At 37.7% G+C, this 25,589-nt stretch overlaps 1 protein-coding gene across 1 annotated transcript in view; it reads left to right on the top strand.

The window, feature by feature from the left end:
• The window catches only part of LOC115761221 (protein similar-like), a 115,020-nt gene that overhangs the window by 45,779 nt on the left and 43,652 nt on the right, over positions 1–25,589 (top strand). The window lies entirely within an intron of this gene.

Genomic DNA, 25,589 nt, shown 5'->3' on the forward strand with positions numbered 1-25,589 from the left:
GTTTTGTTGGAGCCGAAAATGAAAATGTGCTTTTAATTGCCATTTCAGTTGAGTTAGTATAGGGGTTATTATTTTATTTTGTTATCCGCCCTCCCTCCCACCATAAAAAACTGATGACCACGTGCCGTCATCGTTTGTCAGTTACGTTTCATTTTTTTTGTTTGCTTTTTTGGCTGTTTAAATTATTAATTTAATTATTGGGCTTTAGTTAGTCATCAGCATTATATTCAGAAACAACTGTGCTTCAACGGCAACAATGCCTTAACCTTTGAAAGCCTCTTGTTAATTGATGTTATTTATTAACCTGTTAATACAGGCATACCTTCATATTTGTTATATTTTTTATTTAACTTTTGACATAATAACTAAACACTAATCGATTGATGAGATGCTTGGTTATGAGTAAGAAAGGGGGATTTTCTTACATCCTTTTTAGTTTTCCAATCGATATTGTTAACTTAATAATTACTCTTTTAAAAACGATTTTTTATAGAATAGTAAAATATTGTAGTATTTTATATTATTCAATTTCGGGAACACCTCTTCTAGTTTTCCAATCGATATTTTTAACTGTATAATTACTTATTCGTTTACATTTTGCATAGAAGTGTGAAAACTAATATCATATTTTATTATTTATGCCTCTAATTTCGGGAACACCCCTTTTAGAATTTTAACGGAATCAGCCTTACATTTCCTAGTAAAAATGTTCTATCAGCCATGTTGTAATACTCTTTGATAACATTTAAGCTGTTACCTTTTGCATAATTTCGCTAATATGGCCAAAACTGAGAACAGCTTTAGTTGTATATAATTTACGCTCGTGTGCATTTGAATGATGATAAATTTTATTGGCAGCTTTTGTTCGGCTCGTTGTTGCCCTTGTTGTTGTGTTTGTTGTAATTGCTTGTTGTATGCTAAATTGGAAAATAAAATTACGACAGCGAAAGAGGAAAGAGGCGAGAGAAATTCTCTGTTTTTCTGTTGCTTTGCCAAAATGCAAACATTGTCAACGCAATTTTCTATTCGATTTTTCTGCTCTTCGGCGTATTTACTTGGGCTCTTTATTTTTGTTGTTGTTTTGGCATGTGGCTGGGTTAAATGCCTGGCCATATGGGTTAAGTGTTTGGTTTGTTTATCTATAAGATCATTTCGCACTAATTGTTTGATCAGAATAATATATATATATATATATATATATATATACATATACTTAGCATAGTTCATATATGTTTGATACGATGATGGGATTTGATGGCCAGCTGTCACACATTACTTTTACCTGCTGCTAATGAACAACATTTCTTGGCTAATGAGTTTTGGCACGGCGTCAAGGCCGTGAAAGCAAGTGAAAATCGCATAGTATGCGTAATGGCCTTGGCTATTTATGGCGAATGTGTCGCAGTTGTAATTGTCGTCAGTTTAGCCCTAACGAGCTTCATTCTTGATCTACGCCACGAATTTAATTAAAAAGCAACAAGCGCAAAATTCATATACTTCACAAATTATGCGATAATATAGGAAGAGATAAATTTGGCTAAGGAATCAAGCCGAATGCCAGATACTCTCTTTAAAGCATTTTAAGAACTTTATATAGTTCTTTAGACTATTGATTCTGAATCATAAATTGCTTTTACTCAGAATATTTATTTTAGGGCTTTCCAAAATTTCATATTTATTTGGATGTTTAAAGATTCTGAAAAATTCGGCTTTAAAATCGAACAAAACTGAATCTTATAAGAGTGCTTCGCGCAGTTGTCTGAGCGTCGAACCAAGCAAAGAGAAGTTTCTGGTCAAAGTTCTGCAAAAGGATTTTATTATGTGCCATGAATATCTACTCCACGTTTTCCTCAGCTAGAGGATTTGGAAACCAGCGAAAATTGTCAGGCGTGCTAATTAACTATGTTTAGTTTAGTAAGGCTCGAACAATTTGCATATTTATAGCGCGCGTTGCATAATTTTAGGCGGTTTGCGAGCTACTTTTAATGTCCATCCTTGTTCTTGTTGTTGTTGTTGCGTTGCGTGTGTTGTTGTTGTCGCCCTTGATTAATCGAATGTGACAGAGAGTTGCCAGGACTTGGGGTTAGACTCTCTCTCTTTCTTTTTTCCTTGAGGCTTTAATGGAATTTACACGAGTTCTTAACACTTTGGCAAAAGTTTGCTAAGCTCAGAAACGAGCCTTTTGTGTTGACGGCAACAGCGCGAGGCAATATTGTGGCTGCTGCGAGACTAAAAATTAAAACAATAAATTAAAGCCCAGGCAAGAATAACATCTGCAACATCTGAAGGCTAAAAAGAACAAATCATAGCACATTTTTGGGTAATAAAAGTGTGCTTTTATTGTCCTTTCGAAATCCTTTTTACTAGACAATTTAATTAATTTTAAGTGCTGCACATTGTTGTTAATTAAACGGGTCTCAAAGCAAAGCCATATATGGCCCATACATGCCGCACAACGTGGCGTATGCGCAACCTGCTCAACCCGAAATTCAATCAAGCAACATTTTTTCTTATTGGTCAAATTGTGGGTTTTCAGCATGTTTAGGTTGTTTTAGCCTTTTCCGTTTTCTTATGCTTCATTGCACAATGTCCGTTTGTTGTCCTCGCTTCTGGCGAACGGCAAAAGTAAAAACTTTATTTCCTTTGCTGTTTTTACTTTTTATTTACTTCGGGTTTTTTATACGTTTTTTTCTTTTGGGTAGATTTCTGTTTGCCCTATTTAAATTCTTTTTATGGCTTGTGGCATTGCACTGGCACCCGCCGCCTCTCGCTTTCAGTTTTGGGCCTAATTTCGATTTCTTCCGAGCGATAACTTTGGTCAGTTGCTCGACGTGCGCCGGACAAAAGGCAAATTGAAAAAGTTGAGGTAGTTACGACCCATCAAAGGACAACACAGCAACGCATTGACCTTAATTGCTTTTTTTCTCTCTTTTCAAATCAATCGTTTTTTTACACACACGCAGGTTTACTTTTTGGTTAAGAATTAACGCGCTTCGTTTTTTATTTCCTGGCTGCTGTCTTTTTTGCTCTCTCTCTCTTTCCCTGACTCTCGTTTTAATTTGTTGGCGAATTCTGGGGCTCAGCGGAATAAGCCAATATACGCGTGGACTTCAGATTTATGGCTCCACAATTCCCTCCCCCACCCACAAGCGCTGAGTGGGACTGCCCTCAGCCTGCTCTCTTCAGAACGTGGACTGTGCCTTGACGGTCTGTCGAATTGCTTGTCTTAAGGACTTGGGCAACTGGTCCCAGGCAGGCAGAACAAATGCTGCTTAATAGGCTTATCTAGTCACGTAGTCGGCGCAGCTTCACGTAAAACTACATTTGCGAGGGCTGCCCTTATAATTAGAGTATTTTATATACAATTTATTTGATAACTAGGCAAATACAAATCAGCTCGAAGTTTTATCTACATATATATAAACAAAAATAAGTTATATTTGTGAGAGAAATTTTTATTTTTGGCCATGCCAATTTTAACTCCCTCTTTTTCTTCCTTTCGAAATGGTTGAACTTGTAAATGTTGTTCATTGTTCAGTTCATTGGCCTAAAAGTTGTTAACTATCATATAGTTTATCTGTTAGTAAACAAAACAAAATTCCGTTTTTAGTAGCTTGCTTTAGGTTGAATAGCACCACGATATTATCTACTAGAGCTTATCAGTACTTATCGGTTTGTTATCATTGAAAATCGAAAGTTTGCTAACAATTTTATTGATTTTTTGAAATAAAAAAATAACTAGATTTTATTGCTTTTTGATTAGCTCAAAATAGATAATTGTTGTAATTTTTTACAGCTAACATAACTCGCCGCAACTCTCGCCGCATTTTAGTTGTTAAACGCTTTTCTTTTCATAATAAGAATAGCCACATGGCGTATGGGTAATATGCGTAGCTATGTATCCTTTTCGTGTAATGCTGCGCTATTAATTCGGCTAAGTGAATGACTTTGCCTTAAGTTGTTAGCTAAATCATTTATTATGTACATATGCAAATAGCCAAGTGCTCGAACTTCGATTGGCCGGCTACAGCAGAACACAGGAAGTGATTAAGGGCTTCCGTTCCGAGCGGGCTAACAAGGCTCTAAAGCGACGCCTGACCAAAAAGCAGAACTGACGTCAGGTTAATTAACAGTAAATATACAGACAACTCTTTAACCAACTCTGTGTGTGTGTGTGTGTGTGGCTGTGTGTGTGTGCACACACAAATACCGCCCGTGGCTGCCATTTTGGCTTATTTACCAAAGTAGGCACGCACACACACACACACATACATACGCATATTTTACACACGTGTGTGTGTGTGCTTACGCCTTGTGGCACAGCACAACTTGAACAGGCTTTCGTTCTCTTTTATGTCTTTCTCTCACTTTCTCACTTAGACTATCGCTCGGCTTTTTTCACACTCTTGCGTGCACGGCGTTGCCTCAGCGCTTCGTGCCAAAAACTTTTGCCTTCTGTTGGAATTTAATTTGAGCCACGTGCTTCTTCCATGCCTATCAATGTTTGATTTAAGGTAGTAGGTAAGCAGAGTTAGAGATGTGCGCGTGTTTTGAGGCTCAACAATCACGCTCGAGTCACGTTAATTAATCGTTAGTTAATACGAAAATGTTTTAACTGGAAGTATTTGCGGTTGCAGCTGAAAAACTATCGAAACGGGCTGATATAAGTTTCGATAGTCGATATTCTAGTCCTTAACTATCGATAGCTATAAATCATAAAATCATATTGTTATCATTTACACAAGCCATTTTTAATTCGGTCGATATTTGATAGATATCATATAGATAAATATCAACGTGGGTAAATATCATCATATATATATCTACTTTCTGTTTAATAATATATCGATACACTGTATCGTTCGTTATTAGATTGATATCGATATTTTAAGTAGATCAATCGATGAGTTTAACTTTTTAATGGTAGACTTTTTAATACATAAACACATAATATATAAATAGTTAAAAAACTATTGAAATTATACAATAATATTCATAAACCTTCCGGAACATGGTTTGTCATATCATATTAATTGTGGATTCTTTCGCAAGTGCGAATTAACAGATACTCTTAATATTTGATGTTTGTTGTATCTATTCGATAATGACATTTAATTTATTTATTATCATAGTTTCTCTATGGTTTGTTATTCGCAAGTACTTGAATATTGAAGCCAGAATCAAGTATGACGCTTAGCTAAATTTGATGATTTTGGTATTTCCATTAAAAGTGTATACTTAATTATGTGTGTACAATGGAATATTTGGCAATATTTGTTGTAAGATTTTCCATATTTTTCACTGAGTAACGCACGCAGGTTCTCACGACTCACGCGCTCAGCTAAATCTGCCCGAGTTGCCGCATTCATAATGTAGTAGCCTTTTAGGCGACAAAGGCGCCTGTGGTACGGGTATTTATGTGTGTACTTGAATGTTTGCTTATCAGAGACGCAGCTGATTCTATTTTGATGAAGTTGAACAACAGCGACAACATTTGTGATGGGCGACGCTCGACGCACGACGAACGACGCACGACTTTGCGACCGTCAACGGTGCGTATGCGTGATGCGTAATGTGTAATGCCTGAGAGGGGGTGAGGTGGGGGCGGTACGCGTAATTCGTTTAGCAGTGAAACGTAAATGACAAATTCATAGACAGCCCGTGGAGCAGCTGGGTAGCGAAATCAGCTTGTTTGCATTTTGATTATATGTGAATAACCAGCTGAAAAAGAATGGGCAAACGGAAAGGGAAAATATTAGCGAATCAGTCAAATCTTTCCAAATGTGACCAGCATTTACATATAACCCACCTGTCTGTGGACACAAAATGATGTGCTTAAATACACACACGCACACTCGCACGAACACACACATGCACACACACACACACGCACACCCATATGAAGGGAAATTGCATTTTGATTGGCCTGTTGCTGGCGCTGATAGCGCAGCGTGTCCCAAAATGGATTTTCCTTTCCCTATGGCCATAAAGCGTATCGTCGATTTTTGATGTCGCTCGCAATTTATGCGCTGTAATGCAAAATAAATATGCTACAATTTTCTTGTACTTTCTAGAATATTAAAATTTCAGCTATTAAAAGAGACAATGTACATATATTGCATAACTGGTCACAGAGAAAAAAATACAGCTCGAGTCGCCAAGTCGCGAGCGAATTCATAATTTTTATTGGTTCGCGGGGACCTCCTGTGCGAGTTGTTTGGGCGTGTCAAGCTAGGGCCTTAAAAGTTTATGATGTTCAGCTTTTTCGGCGCATATTAACATATCTGCGTTTCGAAATGCCAAGGTCTGCTGATACACACAATAAAACCCAATAAATCCCACAGAAAATCACAACTTGAGGACTCTTTCACACGCAGAACGACAGCAACGGGCCATATCACGCACGTGTTTTGGGCCAGAAAACGGCCTCGACTCGGCTCTGATGCTATACACATATTAAAATGCCAGGCAATGTCAAATGTATCCTGGCGACGCATATTTGAATAAACGTCAATGTAATTGACACTTAAAAGCTAAAAAGAAACTGAATTCGAGGCAAGGTAAAAGCCAAAAGCTGTGAAGAAAATAAAATGGCCAAATTGTGGTCTTTTTTTAATGCTCTGTTCTCAGGTAGAAGAAGAGGCTTTGTGCGATAATCAGGGAAGTTAGACGCTTGTAACAGGTCTGATATACCCGTCTATATGCGCAACAGTTAAGGTGTGAAGAATATCTAGCTACGCCCAACTGGGGCAAATCTATAGTTTCCAAAGCTATGGAACTGGAATGAAAAGATTGGATTGCAAAGGATTAACGACATTAAAGAAGGATCGAATAGTATTTTGGATATTTTTCTTAATTTGGTATATTAATGGACTGTTTCAGAGTATTAGGCAGTCGGTTGTAATCGACACAAACATTCTTACACGTTTTTTTTTTTTTTTTTTGTATAAGAGTGAGGCCCGGAAAATAGACGGAAGTTTCTCGCTGAGGGGTGTGTGTGTGTGTGCGTACCTGCCGGCTCACATTGGGCGCCATAGCTAAGCACGATGCCCCACGTTGGGCGCCGTTTCTTTTTTTTTCTCGTTTTATTACGCAATTGAGGGAAACTGTATTTTGTTTGCATAAATATTTTTTTAAAGCTGCTGCGCCAACAAAATTAAGCACAATAACATCAATAACTCCCTCCTGTGCCCTTTCTCTTTCGCTTATGACTTTATGGCTCAATTCGTTTTGGCCTATTTTTAGGCGCCGCTTGCCCTTGCTGCCGCCCCCCTTCCACAGTGGTTGTGGCTATAAATATATATGTAAAATTAAAGCTTTCTACAGATGCAAGGTTTTTTTTTATATTTTGTGACAATTGCCTGTCATACGAATTTTTAGTTTGGTTGTTGTTGAGCCCCTCAACCAATGAACAGATCAATTTTACCTTGCCCCTTGACATGGCACATTACAAAGCAAATTATTTTATTTGTTCGTTGAGCGGTTTTTATGACGTCTTCATTGAGCAACAACAACAAGAACAACAATAAACACTGAATCATATGTTCTGCTGCCCATCAAATAATTGCGTCGCACATTTCTTGACGTTTTTCTGTATTACAGCAGCGCTCTCTCTCTCTCTTGTGTCGCTCTCTCTGCATCGCTTTCTCTCTCTCTCTGAGTGTCATTGACTGCTGAAAGTGAAAGTTCTTTTTACGCTCATTTTTCATGCCATTTGCACAGCCTAAATGCCTGAGCGTCGGCTCTCCGCAGCGTGTGTTACATAACACAAGCGCACAAAACGAAAGCGAAAGCTGACAAACAAAACAAAAAAAAAAAAACACAAAGCACACAAAAAAAAATTCGAGTTCAAGGTCTCGCATAGGCCGCATGCTCTGCTGCCGCAGCAGAGAGCGGCTCTCTCACTTGCTCTCACCCTCTCTTGCTCTGTCGAGCCTAAAAGTAGGCTGCAGGCTGTGACGCTTGAGCGGCATTTTTTGTTCTTTGAGTGGATTTTGTGCCCGGGCCTGGAGCCTGGGTAACAAAATATTTGTTTGTCGCTGCGCTGCAGCCGAACAGCTGACGCCGACGCCTGACGCACACCTGTGCGTGAGTATTTCTGTGTGTGTGTGCGTGTGTGTGTGTGCGTGTGTGTGTGGGCTGTGCAGCTGTTGTGTAAGGAGAGCGGCTGAATGACTGGGCGCGTGTACGCATTACCGTTATTTTATGTGAACGATTGCAGTTATCTTTTCGCTGGCCGCTTCCTTTTTTCTTCTTCTTCTCTCTGCTTCACTTACGTCAATTTTTGTTAGGTAAATAAGTAGGCGGAGGGAAGGGGGGGGGGGTAACATTTGCTTGCCCAGCTCTTGGAAAAGTTATTTTTTCTAAGATTTTCTTTCTTAATGGGGTTTACCAGTGCTTGGCCAAGCTCTGATTGGCTGTGTCAATTGTTTATTGTTGTTCGTCTATTTCTTGTATTTTGTTTAAAATTCGTCGCATTATCCTTTTGCCTCTGCTCGTGTCCTGTCGATTGCTCAGCCTTGTCTTATCGCACACAAGCATTTGGCATTTTTTGCTGTTGTTGTTGTTGTTGTTGTTGTTGTTCTAGGCTGCTGTCGGGACAAAGTTTTGGCCGTAATTGCAAATTACGCAAGACAAAAAGAAGGCAATCGCAAAGACTATACCCGGATCCGGCCACGTTCCCGACCCAAGGACCCTTTGCCCTTTGCTACGCATTGCTCGCGTTCCTCACATCGAAGGTTATTAAAATGAAAATGTGCGTGGCTCCAGCGCGACTACAGGAAGTACGAAGGCTCTTAGAGAGATAGGGGATAGGCAAAAGAAGAAGAATAAGTCGAAGGCACGCGAACTTTGTAGAAAATTAAAGCTCCTGGAATTGTCTCCGAAGAGTAGCTATAAGCTGCTTGAATCGGAAATACTTACGAACTATATATTAAGTATGTATAGAAATACCAGATATTATACCTATACATACCTTATACACAATATATAGACTAAGTATTGCAAGTTTTTATAAAATATAAGGTTTATATATCTAAGCAAGAAGTTGAGTTTTCACTTATGTAGTATTCGCATTTCGATTAGTCATAAATAAACTTTTAAATTTATAATAAATATATTTTTTGTATTCTGAAAATTTCTACAAATTTTCCATTTTTATGAGAAATGTTGTGACAGATTAACTAAATATACATATATAAAAACAAATTTCCAAACGGAAATTGGTATACTTGGTCTATATAGATCAAAAATTATTTCTGAGTTTTCTTTTGCGATATAAACTAGAATTTGAATTTATTGGGAATTAGTATACTATTCTCTCTGGATTTGCTTTTGATAAAAAGCTGTTCTTACTTAAATTTATTGTCAGGTTTATTACTTGAGCTAAATCATTTAAGCAGAAAGCAAAAAGAAACTATAAAAAAAAAAAATAGATGTACATATATTTGAAAAATAGCAATTAAAGCCTTAATAGCTTGCTTAAACTATCATAAGATGAGATTATCTCTAATTTATGTGCTTAGTTTAAATAGTAAAGACGGCCCTTAACTAGCTGTTAGCAAACCAATTACAAAAACATATTTATATTAAAAAATTATTATATTTTTCTGGTCATTTCAAACTTAAAAATCGCTTAGAGTCCGCTCCGGACAGAGGGACAGCCGTTCGAATAGGGAGGCCTACGTGAGCTGGAGCAATGCCAAGGCCTTAGCGACTCAAGAGCAAAATAATAATAATAAATAAATAAAAAATGGCTTGCTTAGCAAATTTACAAACATCTATCTATATATATATATATATATATATATATATATATATATATATATATATATGTATATATATAAATAAATTCCGCACGATTAAGCTATTTTTATTAATGATAATTTGGCACTTAGCATCGGGCGACAAAAAAAACGCAACCGCGAGCATAAATCTTGGCTGTTTCCCACCCTGCCCCCTCTCCATTTTCCATTTTACTTTTCCATTTTCATGTTGTGCTGGTGTTTCTCCGAATTTTTTGTTTTGGCTTGCAACATGTGACAAAAATTGCCCCCACGCCATTTTCATTGGCATATATTTAGTTTTTGTTTTTTTTTTTTAATAATTTGTGTCTATTTCACAGTCCACTTGCCTTCAATAGGGGGGCCCAACTACAAATTAATTTTTTTCCTTCGCGCAATTCAATAAAACTTGTTTACACAAAGCCGAAAAGCTTGAAAAATTAAACGAAATTCGTTTGGAGCTTATTTCAAATTTATTATGCACACCCTACATAATTTAGAATATGCTAGTTCGATATTATTTGTGTTAAAATCTAGTTGCTGTAATTTTCGATAGCTTTCGATAACTTTAGCTAGCGGTTTAATAAGCAAATGTTATATCACATTTATTTATACCTTTAATCGAAAAACTTGATAGAGCAAATATCGATAAGTGTCCATCATTTTAAGCGACGATTTTCGATAAATCGCTAGGCCAATCGATCAAAGATAATTTTCGATAAATCGATAGATTAAAACAAATCAATAGTTTTCGATAGATCAATAGATTTATAGATACTCGAAAGATTAATTGGTAATTGATAATTTTCGACAAATCGATAGACTTGTCGATCGCCCATAATTTTCGATACATCGATAGATTGGTCGGTCCTGCAACTCTTGTTGCATTTATACATAGTTGAACTACAAAATCGGGTCATGTTAACAATAAATTCTAAATAAATTAATAGGGTATTTATAGAGTCGAGTAGACGCTGTCCCTCTAGAGTGTTTGTTATTTAAGTCACATGAATTTTGTCAATGCATATATATATGTAGATTGATTTTATTGTTGCTGTTGCTGTTGCCGCTGATGAAACCGAACTAGAAGAGAAGTGAGATGGAGACAGATAAATAACTAGCTATAGGAAGACGCACTCGCGCGTGTCACGAACATTTTCCAGCAGTACCCAAAAAAATAGAAAAAATAAATAGAAAAACAAATACTCATAATTTTGTGTGGCATGAAGAGTCACATGCAGCCAAAAACAGGCGAGCACGTGGTCCACTTTTATTTTCCGTCGCATTGTGTGGGCTTTATTTGATTCTTGAAATCGAGCAAATGAGCACAGCCGTTGCATAAAGATGATGAGAGCTGGATTGCCAACCCAGAAACTGGCAGACATTTCCTTAAGGGGCCGTACTTTGATGGAGGCACATGTTCTTGACGGACTTGTCTGACGCGCCCCAAAAATCAAATCGACAGACAATAAGTGACCGACCCCAAGTTGGGCACAACACACGCGTCTGTCATTTGCAGCAAACTGGACCTCACTTTGCTAGCTCTTTGCTTAACTTATGACCATTTAGATAAGTTTTTCTATTTTTTTTTTTTTTCAATTTGACGTATCTCTTCGATCTTTTTATACCCTGAACCCATTCAAAATGGGTACAAGGGTATATTGTATTTGTGCGAAAGCCAAATGTATATAACAGGCAGAAGGAAGCAACTCCGACCGCATAAAGTATATATATTCTGGATCAGCATAAATAGCTGAGTCGATCTAGCCATGTCCGTCCGTTCGTCCGTATGTATGAGCGCAAGGATCTCAGAACCTATAGGAGCTAGAGACTTGAAATATGATATATGATATCGATATCCTGTTTTTTGGGCAATTTTGGTAAATAATAAGAACTAGACTCACCAAACTTGACATATAGCTTCTAAAATAGACTATATATATGATATAGGATTTTTCTGCATGGTTTTCCCTCTAGATTAATCTGGCATTTAAATCTCGACACCGATTTTTTAGTCGAAATTCATGTCCAAATCTTACCCCAAGATTCGTATATAGACATGGGTCAAAAATGAGCACCCCCATATCTCAGCCAAATCTCATCCGATTTTCACGAAGTTGGATTTTTCTTCACGGTTTTCCCTCTAGCTTAATCTGGCATTTAAATCTCGACACCGATTTTTTAGTCGAAATTCATGTCCAAATCTTACCCCAAGATTCGTATATAGACATGGGTCAAAAATGACCACCCCCATATCTCAGCAAAATCTCATCCGATTTTCGCGAAGTTTGGCTTTTTCTTTATGGTTTTCCCTCTAGATTAATCTGGCAATTAAATCTCGACACCGATTTTTTAGTCGAAATTCATGTCCAAATCTTAACCCAAGATTCGTATATAGACATGGGTCAAAAATTACCACCCCCATAACTCGGCCAAATCTCATCCGATTTTCACGAAGTTTGGCTTTTTCTTCATGGTTTTCCCTCTAGATTAATCTGGCATTTAAATCTCGACACCGATTTTTTAGTCGAAATTCATGTCCAAATCTTACCCCAAGATTCGTATATAGACATGGGTCAAAAATTACCACCCCCATATCTCAGCAAAATCTCATCCGATTTTCACGAAGTTTGGCTCTTTCTTCATGGTTTTTTCTCTAGATTAATCTGGCATTTAAATCTCGACACCGATTTTTAGTCGAAATTCATGTCCAAATCTTACCCCAAGATTCGTATATAGACATGGGTCAAAAATTACCACCCCCATAATTCGGCCAAATCTCATCCGATTTTCACGAAGTTTGGCCTTTTCTTCATGGTTTTCCCTCTAGATTAATCTGGCATTTAAATCTCGACACCGATTTTTTAGTCGAAATTCATGTCCAAATCTTACCCCAAGATTCGTATATAGTCATGGGGCAAAAATTTCCACCCCCATAACTCGGCCAAATCTCATCCCATTTTCTCATCTCATCCGATTTTCACGAAGTTTGGCTTTTTCTTCATGGTTTTCCCTCTAGATTAATCTGGCATTTAAATCTCGACACCGATTTTTTAGTCGAAATTCATGTCCAAATCTTACCCCAAGATTCGTATATAGTCATGGGGCAAAAATTTCCACCCCCATAACTCGGCCAAATCTCATCCCATTTTCTCATCTCATCCGATTTTCACGAAGTTTTGCTTTTTCTTCATGGTTTTCCCTCTAGATTAATCTGGCATTTAAATCTCGACACCGATTTTTAGTCGAAATTCATGTCCAAATCTTACCCCAAGATTCGGATATAGACATGGGTCAAAAATTTCCACCCCCATAACTCGGCCAAATCTTATCCGATTTTCACGAAGTTTGGCTTTTTCTTCATGGTTTTCCCTCTAGATTAATCTGGCATTTAAATCTCGACACCGATTTTTTAGTCGAAATTCATGTCCAAATCTTACCCCAAGATTCGTATATAGACATGGGTCAAAAATTACCACCCCCATAACTCGGCCAAATCTCATCCGATTTTCACGAAGTTTGGCTTTTTCTTCATGGTTTTCCCTCTCGATTAATCTGGCATTTAAATCTCGACACCGATTTTTTAGTCGAAATTCATGTCCAAATCTTACCCCAAGATTCGTATATAGACATGGGTCAAAAATTACCACCCCCATAACTCGGCCAAATCTCATCCGATTTTCACGAAGTTTGGCTTTTTCTTCATGGTTTTCCCTCTAGATTAATCTAGCATTTAAATCTCGACACCGATTTTTTAGCCGAAATTCATGTCCAAATCTTACCCCAAGATTCGTATATAGACATGGGTCAAAAATTACCACCCCCATATCTCAGCAAAATCTCATCCGATTTTCACGAAGTTTGGCTTTTTCTTCATGGTTTTTTCTCTAGATTAATCTGGCATTTAAATCTCGACACCGATTTTTAGTCGAAATTCATGTCCAAATCTTACCCCAAGATTCGTATATAGACATGGGTCAAAAATGACCACCCCCATATCTCGGCCAAATCTCATCCGTTTTTTACGAAGTTTGGCTTTTTCTTCATGGTTTTCCCTCTAGATTAATCTGGCATTTAAATCTCGACACCGATTTTTTAGTCGAAATTCATGTCCAAATCTTACCCCAAGATTCGTATATAGTCATGGGGCAAAAATTTCCACCCCCATAACTCGGCCAAATCTCATCCCATTTTCTCATCTCATCCGATTTTCACGAAGTTTTGCTTTTTCTTCATGGTTTTCCCTCTAGATAAATCTGGCATTTAAATCTCGACACCGATTTTTTAGTCGAAATTCATGTCCAAATCTTACCCCAAGATTCGTATATAGACATGGGTCAAAAATGACCACCCCCATATCTCAGCAAAATCTCATCCGATTTTCACGAAGTTTGGCTTTTTCTTTATGGTTTTCCCTCTAGATTAATCTGGCATTTAAATCTCGACACCGATTTTTTAGTCGAAATTCATGTCCAAATCTTACCCCAAGATTCGTATATAGACATGGGTCAAAAATTTCCACCCCCATAACTGAGCCAAATCTCATCCGATTTTCACGAAGTTTGGCTTTTTCTTCATGGTTTTCCCTCTAGATTAATCTGGCATTTAAATCTCGACACCGATTTTTGAGTCGAAATTCATGTCCAAATCTTACCCCAAGATTCGTATATAGACATGGGTCAAAAATTTCCACCCCCATAACTCGGCCAAATCTCATCCGATTTTCACGAAGTTTGGCTTTTTCTTCATGGTTTTCCCTCTAGATTAATCTGGCATTTAAATCTCGACACCGATTTTTTAGTCGAAATTCATGTCCAAATCTTAGACATGGGTCAAAAATGACCACCCCCATATCTCGGCCAAATCTCATCCGTTTTTTACGAAGTTTGGCTTTTTCTTCATGGTTTTCCCTCTAGATTAATCTGGCATTTAAATCTCGACACCGATTTTTTAGTCGAAATTCATGTCCAAATCTTACCCCAAGATTCGTATATAGTCATGGGGCAAAAATTTCCACCCCCATAACTCGGCCAAATCTCATCCCATTTTCTCATCTCATCCGATTTTCACGAAGTTTTGCTTTTTCTTCATGGTTTTCCCTCTAGATTAATCTGGCATTTAAATCTCGACACCGATTTTTAGTCGAAATTCATGTCCAAATCTTACCCCAAGATTCGTATATAGACATGGGTCAAAAATTTCCACCCCCATAACTCGGCCAAATCTTATCCGATTTTCACGAAGTTTGGCTTTTTCTTCATGGTTTTCCCTCTAGATTAATCTGGCATTTAAATCTCGACACCGATTTTTTAGTCGAAATTCATGTCCAAATCTTACCCCAAGATTCGTATATAGACATGGGTCAAAAATTACCACCCCCATAACTCGGCCAAATCTCATCCGATTTTCACGAAGTTTGGCTTTTTCTTCATGGTTTTCCCTCTCTATTAATCTGGCATTTAAATCTCGACACCGATTTTTTAGTCGAAATTCATGTCCAAATCTTACCCCAAGATTCGTATATAGACATGGGTCAAAAATTACCACCCCCATAACTCGGCCAAATCTCATCCGATTTTCACGAAGTTTGGCTTTTTCTTCATGGTTTTCCCTCTAGATTAATCTAGCATTTAAATCTCGACACCGATTTTTTAGCCGAAATTCATGTCCAAATCTTACCCCAAGATTCGTATATAGACATGGGTCAAAAATTACCACCCCCATATCTCAGCAAAATCTCATCCGATTTTCACGAAGTTTGGCTTTTTCTTCATGGTTTTTTCTCTAGATTAATCTGGCATTTAAATCTCGACACCGATTTTTAGTCGAAATTCATGTCCAAATCTTACCCCAAGATTCGTATATAGACATGGGTCAAAAATGACCACCCCCATATCTCGGCCAAATCTCATCCGTTTTTTACGAAGTTTGGCTTTTTCTTCATGGTTTTCCCTCTAGATTAATCTGGCATTTAAATCTCGACACCGATTTTTTAGTCGAAATTCATGTCCAAATCTTACCCCAAGATTCGTATATAGTCATGGGGCAAAAATTTCCACCCCCATAACTCGGCCAAATCTCATCCCATTTTCTCATCTCATCCGATTTTCACGAAGTTTTGCTTTTTCTTCATGGTTTTCCCTCTAGATAAATCTGGCATTTAAATCTCGACACCGATTTTTTAGTCGAAATTCATGTCCAAATCTTACCCCAAGATTCGTATATAGACATGGGTCAAAAATGACCACCCCCATATCTCAGCAAAATCTCATCCGATTTTCACGAAGTTTGGCTTTTTCTTTATGGTTTTCCCTCTAGATTAATCTGGCATTTAAATCTCGACACCGATTTTTTAGTCGAAATTCATGTCCAAATCTTACCCCAAGATTCGTATATAGACATGGGTCAAAAATTTCCACCCCCATAACTGAGCCAAATCTCATCCGATTTTCACGAAGTTTGGCTTTTTCTTCATGGTTTTCCCTCTAGATTAATCTGGCATTTAAATCTCGACACCGATTTTTGAGTCGAAATTCATGTCCAAATCTTACCCCAAGATTCGTATATAGACATGGGTCAAAAATTTCCACCCCCATAACTCGGCCAAATCTCATCCGATTTTCACGAAGTTTGGCTTTTTCTTCATGGTTTTCCCTCTAGATTAATCTGGCATTTAAATCTCGACACCGATTTTTTTGTCGAAATTCATGTCCAAATCTTACCCCAAGATTCGTATATAGACATGGGTCAAAAATGACCACCCCCATATCTCAGCAAAATCTCATCCGATTTTCACGAAGTTTGGCTTTTTCTTTATGGTTTTCCCTCTAGATTAATCTGGCATTTAAATCTCGACACCGATTTTTTAGTCGAAATTCATGTCCAAATCTTAACCCAAGATTCGTATATAGACATGGGTCAAAAATTACCACCCCCATAACTCGGCCAAATCTCATCCGATTTTCACGAAGTTTGTCTTTTTCTGCATGGTTTTCCCTCTAGATTAATCTGGCATTTAAATCTCGACACCGATTTTTAGTCGAAATTCATGTCCAAATCTTACCCCAAGATTCGTATATAGACATGGGTCAAAAATTACCACCCCCATAATTCGGCCAAATCTCATCCGATTTTCACGAAGTTTGGCTCTTTCTTCATGGTTTTTTCTCTAGATTAATCTGGCATTTAAATCTCGACACCGATTTTTAGTCGAAATTCATGTCCAAATCTTACCCCAAGATTCGTATATAGACATGGGTCAAAAATTACCACCCCCATAATTCGGCCAAATCTCATCCGATTTTCACGAAGTTTGGCTTTTTCTTCATAGTTTTCCCTCTAGATTAATCTGGCATTTAAATCTCGACACCGATTTTTTAGTCGAAATTCATGTCCAAATCTTACCCCAAGATTCGTATATAGACATGGGTCAAAAATTTCCACCCCCATAACTGAGCCAAATCTCATCCGATTTTCACGAAGTTTGGCTTTTTCTTCATGGTTTCCCCTCTAGATTAATCTGGCATTTAAATCTCGACACCGATTTTTTTGTCGAAATTCATGTCCAAATCTTACCCCAAGATTCGTATATAGACATGGGTCAAAAATGACCACCCCCATATCTCGGCCAAATCTCATCCGTTTTTTACGAAGTTTGGCTTTTTCTTCATGGTTTTCTTTTGCTTTTTCTTCATGGTTTTCTCTCTAGATTAATCTGGCATTTAAATCTCGACACCGATTTTTTAGTCGAAATTCATGTCCAAATCTTACCCCAAGATTCGTATATAGACATGGGTCAAAAATTACCACCCCCATAACTCGGCCAAATCTCATCCGATTTTCACGAAGTTTGGCTTTTTCTTCATGGTTTTCCCTCTCGATTAATCTGGCATTTAAATCTCGACACCGATTTTTTAGTCGAAATTCATGTCCAAATCTTACCCCAAGATTCGTATATAGACATGGGTCAAAAATTACCACCCCCATAACTCGGCCAAATCTCATCCGATTTTCACGAAGTTTGGCTTTTTCTTCATGGTTTTCCCTCTAGATTAATCTAGCATTTAAATCTCGACACCGATTTTTTAGCCGAAATTCATGTCCAAATCTTACCCCAAGATTCGTATATAGACATGGGTCAAAAATTACCACCCCCATATCTCAGCAAAATCTCATCCGATTTTCACGAAGTTTGGCTTTTTCTTCATGGTTTTTTCTCTAGATTAATCTGGCATTTAAATCTCGACACCGATTTTTAGTCGAAATTCATGTCCAAATCTTACCCCAAGATTCGTATATAGACATGGGTCAAAAATGACCACCCCCATATCTCGGCCAAATCTCATCCGTTTTTTACGAAGTTTGGCTTTTTCTTCATGGTTTTCCCTCTAGATTAATCTGGCATTTAAATCTCGACACCGATTTTTTAGTCGAAATTCATGTCCAAATCTTACCCCAAGATTCGTATATAGTCATGGGGCAAAAATTTCCACCCCCATAACTCGGCCAAATCTCATCCCATTTTCTCATCTCATCCGATTTTCACGAAGTTTTGCTTTTTCTTCATGGTTTTCCCTCTAGATAAATCTGGCATTTAAATCTCGACACCGATTTTTTAGTCGAAATTCATGTCCAAATCTTACCCCAAGATTCGTATATAGACATGGGTCAAAAATGACCACCCCCATATCTCAGCAAAATCTCATCCGATTTTCACGAAGTTTGGCTTTTTCTTTATGGTTTTCCCTCTAGATTAATCTGGCATTTAAATCTCGACACCGATTTTTTAGTCGAAATTCATGTCCAAATCTTACCCCAAGATTCGTATATAGACATGGGTCAAAAATTTCCACCCCCATAACTGAGCCAAATCTCATCCGATTTTCACGAAGTTTGGCTTTTTCTTCATGGTTTTCCCTCTAGATTAATCTGGCATTTAAATCTCGACACCGATTTTTGAGTCGAAATTCATGTCCAAATCTTACCCCAAGATTCGTATATAGACATGGGTCAAAAATTTCCACCCCCATAACTCGGCCAAATCTCATCCGATTTTCACGAAGTTTGGCTTTTTCTTCATGGTTTTCCCTCTAGATTAATCTGGCATTTAAATCTCGACACCGATTTTTTTGTCGAAATTCATGTCCAAATCTTACCCCAAGATTCGTATATAGACATGGGTCAAAAATGACCACCCCCATATCTCAGCAAAATCTCATCCGATTTTCACGAAGTTTGGCTTTTTCTTTATGGTTTTCCCTCTAGATTAATCTGGCATTTAAATCTCGACACCGATTTTTTAGTCGAAATTCATGTCCAAATCTTAACCCAAGATTCGTATATAGACATGGGTCAAAAATTACCACCCCCATAACTCGGCCAAATCTCAGCCGATTTTCACGAAGTTTGTCTTTTTCTTCATGGTTTTCCCTCTAGATTAATCTGGCATTTAAATCTCGACACCGATTTTTAGTCGAAATTCATGTCCAAATCTTACCCCAAGATTCGTATATAGACATGGGTCAAAAATTACCACCCCCATAATTCGGCCAAATCTCATCCGATTTTCACGAAGTTTGGCTCTTTCTTCATGGTTTTTTCTCTAGATTAATCTGGCATTTAAATCTCGACACCGATTTTTAGTCGAAATTCATGTCCAAATCTTACCCCAAGATTCGTATATAGACATGGGTCAAAAATTACCACCCCCATAATTCGGCCAAATCTCATCCGTTTTTTACGAAGTTTGGCTTTTTCTTCATGGTTTTCTTTTGCTTTTTCTTCATGGTTTTCCCTCTAGATTAATCTGGCATTTAAATCTCGACACCGATTTTTAGTCGAAATTCATGTCCAAATCTTACCCCAAGATTCGTATATAGACATGGGTCAAAAATTTCCACCCCCATAACTCGGCCAAATCTTATCCGATTTTCACGAAGTTTGGCTTTTTCTTCATGGTTTTCCCTCTAGATTAATCTGGCATTTAAATCTCGACACCGATTTTTTTGTCGAAATTCATGTCCAAATCTTACCCCAAGATTCGTATATAGACATGGGTCAAAAATTACCACCCCCATATCTCGGCCAAATCTCATCCGTTTTTTACGAAGTTTGGCTTTTTCTTCATGGTTTTCCCTCTAGATTAATCTGGCATTTAAATCTCGACACCGATTTTTTAGTCGAAATTCATGTCCAAATCTTACCCCAAGATTCGTATATAGTCATGGGGCAAAAATTTCCACCCCCATAACTCGGCCAAATCTCATCCCATTTTCTCATCTCATCCGATTTTCACGAAGTTTTGCTTTTTCTTCATGGTTTTCCCTCTAGATTAATCTGGCATTTAAATCTCGACACCGATTTTTAGTCGAAATTCATGTCCAAATCTTACCCCAAGATTCGTATATAGACATGGGTCAAAAATTTCCACCCCCATAACTCGGCCAAATCTTATCCGATTTTCACGAAGTTTGGCTTTTTCTTCATGGTTTTCCCTCTAGATTAATCTGGCATTTAAATCTCGACACCGATTTTTTAGTCGAAATTCATGTCCAAATCTTACCCCAAGATTCGTATATAGACATGGGTCAAAAATTACCACCCCCATAACTCGGCCAAATCTCATCCGATTTTCACGAAGTTTGGCTTTTTCTTCATGGTTTTCCCTCTAGATTAATCTGGCATTTAAATCTCGACACCGATTTTTTAGTCGAAATTCATGTCCAAATCTTACCCCAAGATTCGTATATAGACATGGGTCAAAAATTACCACCCCCATAACTCGGCCAAATCTCATCCGATTTTCACGAAGTTTGGCTTTTTCTTCATGGTTTTCCCTCTAGATTAATCTAGCATTTAAATCTCGACACCGATTTTTTAGTCGAAATTCATGTCCAAATCTTACCCCAAGATTCGTATATAGACATGGGTCAAAAATTACCACCCCCATATCTCAGCAAAATCTCATCCGATTTTCACGAAGTTTGGCTTTTTCTTCATGGTTTTTTCTCTAGATTAATCTGGCATTTAAATCTCGACACCGATTTTTAGTCGAAATTCATGTCCAAATCTTACCCCAAGATTCGTATATAGACATGGGTCAAAAATGACCACCCCCATATCTCGGCCAAATCTCATCCGATTTTCACGAAGTTTGGCTTTTTCTTCATGGTTTTCCCTCTAGATTAATCTGGCATTTAAATCTCGACACCGATTTTTTAGTCGAAATTCATGTCCAAATCTTACCCCAAGATTCGTATATAGTCATGGGGCAAAAATTTCCACCCCCATAACTCGGCCAAATCTCATCCCATTTTCTCATCTCATCCGATTTTCACGAAGTTTTGCTTTTTCTTCATGGTTTTCCCTCTAGATAAATCTGGCATTTAAATCTCGACACCGATTTTTTAGTCGAAATTCATGTCCAAATCTTACCCCAAGATTCGTATATAGACATGGGTCAAAAATTTCCACCCCCATAACTCGGCCAAATCTTATCCGATTTTCACGAAGTTTGGCTTTTTCTTCATGGTTTTCCCTCTAGATTAATCTGGCATTTAAATCTCGACACCGATTTTTTAGTCGAAATTCATGTCCAAATCTTACCCCAAGATTCGTATATAGACATGGGTCAAAAATTACCACCCCCATAACTCGGCCAAATCTCATCCGATTTTCACGAAGTTTGGCTTTCTCTTCATGGTTTTCCCTCTAGATTAATCTGGCATTTAAATCTCGACACCGATTTTTTTTGTCGAAATTCATGTCCAAATCTTACCCCAAGATTCGTATATAGACATGGGTCAAAAATTACCACCCCCATATCCCAGCAAAATCTCATCCGATTTTCACGAAGTTTGGCTTTTTCTTCATGGTTTTTTCTCTAGATTAATCTGGCATTTAAATCTCGACACCGATTTTTTAGTCGAAATTCATGTCCAAATCTTACCCCAAGATTCGTATATAGACATGGGTCAAAAATTACCACCCCCATAATTCGGCCAAATCGCATCCGATTTTCACGAAGTTTGGCTTTTTCTTCATGGTTTTCCCTCTAGATTAATCTAGCATTTAAATCTCGACACCGATTTTTTAGTCGAAATTCATGTCCAAATCTTACCCCAAGATTCGTATATAGACATGGGTCAAAAATTACCACCCCCATATCTCAGCAAAATCTCATCCGATTTTCACGAAGTTTGGCTTTTTCTTCATGGTTTTTTCTCTAGATTAATCTGGCATTTAAATCTCGACACCGATTTTTAGTCGAAATTCATGTCCAAATCTTACCCCAAGATTCGTATATAGACATGGGTCAAAAATGACCACCCCCATATCTCGGCCAAATCTCATCCGTTTTTTACGAAGTTTGGCTTTTTCTTCATGGTTTTCCCTCTAGATTAATCTGGCATTTAAATCTCGACACCGATTTTTAGTCGAAATTCATGTCCAAATCTTACCCCAAGATTCGTATATAGTCATGGGGCAAAAATTTCCACCCCCATAACTCGGCCAAATCTCATCCCATTTTCTCATCTCATCCGATTTTCACGAAGTTTTGCTTTTTCTTCATGGTTTTCCCTCTAGATAAATCTGGCATTTAAATCTCGACACCGATTTTTTAGTCGAAATTCATGTCCAAATCTTACCCCAAGATTCGTATATAGACATGGGTCAAAAATTTCCACCCCCATAACTCGGCCAAATCTTATCCGATTTTCACGAAGTTTGGCTTTTTCTTCATGGTTTTCCCTCTAGATTAATCTGGCATTTAAATCTCGACACCGATTTTTTAGTCGAAATTCATGTCCAAATCTTACCCCAAGATTCGTATATAGACATGGGTCAAAAATTACCACCCCCATAACTCGGCCAAATCTCATCCGTTTTTTACGAAGTTTGGCTTTTTCTTCATGGTTTTCCCTCTAGATTAATCTGGCATTTAAATCTCGACACCGATTTTTTAGTCGAAATTCATGTCCAAATCTTACCCCAAGATTCGTATATAGACATGGGTCAAAAATTACCACCCCCATAACTCGGCCAAATCTCATCCGATTTTCACGAAGTTTGGCTTTCTCTTCATGGTTTTCCCTCTAGATTAATCTGGCATTTAAATCTCGACACCGATTTTTTTTGTCGAAATTCATGTCCAAATCTTACCCCAAGATTCGTATATAGACATGGGTCAAAAATTACCACCCCCATATCTCAGCAAAATCTCATCCGATTTTCACGAAGTTTGGCTTTTTCTTCATGGTTTTTTCTCTAGATTAATCTGGCATTTAAATCTCGACACCGATTTTTTAGTCGAAATTCATGTCCAAATCTTACCCCAAGATTCGTATATAGACATGGGTCAAAAATTACCACCCCCATAATTCGGCCAAATCTCATCCGATTTTCACGAAGTTTGGCTTTTTCTTCATGGTTTTCCCTCTAGATTAATCTAGCATTTAAATCTCGACACCGATTTTTTAGTCGAAATTCATGTCCAAATCTTACCCCAAGATTCGTATATAGACATGGGTCAAAAATTACCACCCCCATATCTCAGCAAAATCTCATCCGATTTTCACGAAGTTTGGCTTTTTCTTCATGGTTTTTTCTCTAGATTAATCTGGCATTTAAATCTCGACACCGATTTTTAGTCGAAATTCATGTCCAAATCTTACCCCAAGATTCGTATATAGACATGGGTCAAAAATGACCACCCCCATATCTCGGCCAAATCTCATCCGTTTTTTACGAAGTTTGGCTTTTTCTTCATGGTTTTCCCTCTAGATTAATCTGGCATTTAAATCTCGACACCGATTTTTAGTCGAAATTCATGTCCAAATCTTACCCCAAGATTCGTATATAGTCATGGGGCAAAAATTTCCACCCCCATAACTCGGCCAAATCTCATCCCATTTTCTCATCTCATCCGATTTTCACGAAGTTTTGCTTTTTCTTCATGGTTTTCCCTCTAGATAAATCTGGCATTTAAATCTCGACACCGATTTTTTAGTCGAAATTCATGTCCAAATCTTACCCCAAGATTCGTATATAGACATGGGTCAAAAATTTCCACCCCCATAACTCGGCCAAATCTTATCCGATTTTCACGAAGTTTGGCTTTTTCTTCATGGTTTTCCCTCTAGATTAATCTGGCATTTAAATCTCGACACCGATTTTTTAGTCGAAATTCATGTCCAAATCTTACCCCAAGATTCGTATATAGACATGGGTCAAAAATTACCACCCCCATAACTCGGCCAAATCTCATCCGATTTTCACGAAGTTTGGCTTTCTCTTCATGGTTTTCCCTCTAGATTAATCTGGCATTTAAATCTCGACACCGATTTTTTTTGTCGAAATTCATGTCCAAATCTTACCCCAAGATTCGTATATAGACATGGGTCAAAAATTACCACCCCCATATCTCAGCAAAATCTCATCCGATTTTCACGAAGTTTGGCTTTTTCTTCATGGTTTTTTCTCTAGATTAATCTGGCATTTAAATCTCGACACCGATTTTTAGTCGAAATTCATGTCCAAATCTTACCCCAAGATTCGTATATAGACATGGGTCAAAAATTACCACCCCCATAATTCGGCCAAATCTCATCCGATTTTCACGAAGTTTGGCTTTTTCTTCATGGTTTTCCCTCTAGATTAATCTGGCATTTAAATCTCGACACCGATTTTTTTTGTCAAAAGTCATGTCCAAATCTTACCCCAAGATTCGTATATAGACATGGGTCAAAAATGACCACCCCCATATCTCAGCCAAATCTCATCCGATTTTCACGAAGTTTGGCTTTTTCTTCATGGTTTTCCCTCTAGATTAATCTGGCATTTAAATCTCGACACCGATTTTTTTGTCAAAATTCATGTCTAAATCTTACCCCAAGATTCGCATATAGACATGGGTCAAAAATGACCACCCCCATATCTCAGCAAAATCTCATCCGATTTTCACGAAGTTTGGCTTTTTCTTCATGGTTTTCCCTCTAGATTAATCTGGCATTTAAATCTCGACACCGATTTTTAAGTCGAAATTCATGTCCAAATCTTACCCCAAGATTCGTATATAGACATGGGTCAAAAATTACCACCCCCATATCTCAGCAAAATCTCATCCGATTTTCACGAAGTTTGGCTTTTCCTTTATGGTTTTCCCTCTAGATTAATCTGGCTTTTAAATCTCGACACCGATTTTTTAGTCGAAATTCATGTCCAAATCTTACCCCAAGATTCGTATATAGACATGGGTCAAAAATTTTCACCTCCATAACTCGGCCAAATCTCATCCGATTTTCACGAAGTTTGGCTTTTTCTTCATGGTTTTCCCTCTAGATTAATCTGGCATTTAAATCTCGACACCGATTTTTTAGTCGAAATTCATGTCCAAATCTTACCCCAAGGTTCGTATATAGACATGGGTCAAAAATGACCACCCCAATATCTCGTCCAAATCTCATCCGTTTTTTACGAAGTTTGGCTTTTTCTTCATGGTTTTCCCTCTAGATTAATCTGGCATTTAAATCTCGACACCGATTTTTTAGTCGAAATTCATGTCCAAATCTTACCCCAAGATTCGTATATAGACATATCTCGGCCAAATCTCATCCGATTTTCACGAAGTTTGGCTTTTTATACCCTGAACCCATTAAAGATGGGTATAAGGGTATACCCATTAAAAAAAGGGTATAAGGGTATTTTGTATTTGTGCGAAAGCAAAATATATGAACAGGCAGAAGGAAGCAACTCCGACCCCATAAAGTATATATATTCTTGATAAGCATAAATAGCTGAGTCGATCTA

This window comes from Drosophila novamexicana, unplaced genomic scaffold (genome assembly GCF_003285875.2).
Source record: "Drosophila novamexicana strain 15010-1031.04,08,12 unplaced genomic scaffold, DnovRS2.1 tig00000485-arrow-pilon, whole genome shotgun sequence".
Lineage (NCBI taxonomy): Eukaryota > Metazoa > Arthropoda > Insecta > Diptera > Drosophilidae > Drosophila > Drosophila novamexicana.